The sequence below is a fragment of the Budorcas taxicolor genome, chromosome X (assembly GCF_023091745.1).
Source record: "Budorcas taxicolor isolate Tak-1 chromosome X, Takin1.1, whole genome shotgun sequence".
Lineage (NCBI taxonomy): Eukaryota > Metazoa > Chordata > Mammalia > Artiodactyla > Bovidae > Budorcas > Budorcas taxicolor.
This window is the reverse complement of record NC_068935.1, coordinates 38,048,104-38,049,524: the sequence shown is the minus strand read 5'-3', so window position 1 is coordinate 38,049,524 and position 1,421 is coordinate 38,048,104. Positions and strand designations below refer to the sequence as shown.

General features: G+C 47.9%; 1 pseudogene; it reads right to left on the bottom strand.

Annotated features, from left to right (window-relative positions):
- Positions 1-346: 346 nt before the first annotated feature.
- On the bottom strand, positions 347-1,106 carry LOC128069402 (ferritin light chain-like; annotated as a pseudogene).
- Positions 1,107-1,421: the final 315 nt, after the last annotated feature.

Sequence of the window (1,421 nt, the reverse complement as noted above, 5' to 3'; positions counted from 1 at the left end):
AATCTCACTTCACAGCACAATCACAATGCATTTGTATCTTTTTATAGCTCAGTCCTAAAGAACTGAACTTGGCATTCCCAAAGCCCCAGAGACCTTCATGCTCTTGTAGTCAAAGCTAAGGCCAACTTGAGGAAGGCCTTCTTCCCCCTACCATTCTGGAATGGGATAAAGATGGAAGAAAATATAATTAATTTATGTATTTAGCTGCAAAAACTTTATTGTTTCCGTTTGGTCCAAGACTTGGGAGAGGGCTCCAGGGTGGGTAAAAAGCTGCCTAGCAACTGCAAAGACAAACTTCATGCAGAATCTCTGACATCAGGGGGGCTCCTCAAGGGCCGCTGGGCTCCTAGTCATGCTTGAGGGTGAGTCTTTTAAAGAGATATTTGCCCAGCCCAATCGGGCAACCAGCCAACCTGTGAAGGCTGGTCAGGTGGTTGCCATCTTCTTGATGAGTGTCAGCTACTCCTCCAGGAAGTCACAAAGGTGGGAGTCTGCATGGGCAGAACCCAGGGCATGCAGGCCCAAAGGCCCAAAAGGGCCTGGCTCAGGTTCTTCTCCATGAGAATGGAGGCTTCCTAGCATCTTTGGTTTTATCCCACTCATCTTGAGATGGCTTCTGAATGTTCTGGAGGAGGGCATGGCTGCTGTGCTGGTTTTGTATTCTTCTTGGCCAATTCACAGAAATAGCCCACAACCTCCAGTACCTCAGGGTGGAAATAGAAGCCCAGAGAGAAGCAGGTGTCAGAGGCCTGTAGATGCATGTTGATCAGTCTATTGATGGCAGCCTTCGCCTCGGTGGAATAATTCTAAGGAATGTGAGAGCTCGTGGCTGATTGGTGATAAGGAGTTAAGCTCAAGAAATGGTGTTGGCTGGTCCCAGTGATCGAGGATAGCTGAGTGGCTGATTTCGAAGGTTGCAACTGGAAAAAAGTTTGGAAAGTGGTTGGAGGCTGGGGCAAGGGGCGTCCCTGGGTCTGTTCCAACCAAACGTTGTTGAAGCAAGAGACAAATCTGTGGGACTGCAGAGTGTACTGCCTATACTTTATTTTTTGTGTAATTTGTTATGGAAAATATCAAACATTTACTGTAGCAGATGATACTCCCATAGCGTATCTTTGGTTCATCCCAGATTTTAGCTGCAGCTCTGATGGACAGTTTCATGTCCATTGACTCAACTCACAGTAACAGTATCCTGCCTTTAACATGTTCCTCTTGGGCTTCCCAGGTGGCACAGTGGTAAAGAATCTGCCTGCCAATGCAGGAGATGTGGTTTCAGTCCCTGGGTTGGGAAGATCCCCTGGAGAAGGAAATGGCAACCCACTCCAGTATTCTTGCCAGGATAGTCCCGTGGACAGAGGAGCCTGGTGGGCTACAGTCCATGGAGTCACGAAAGAGTTGGACATGACTTATCGACTAAACAG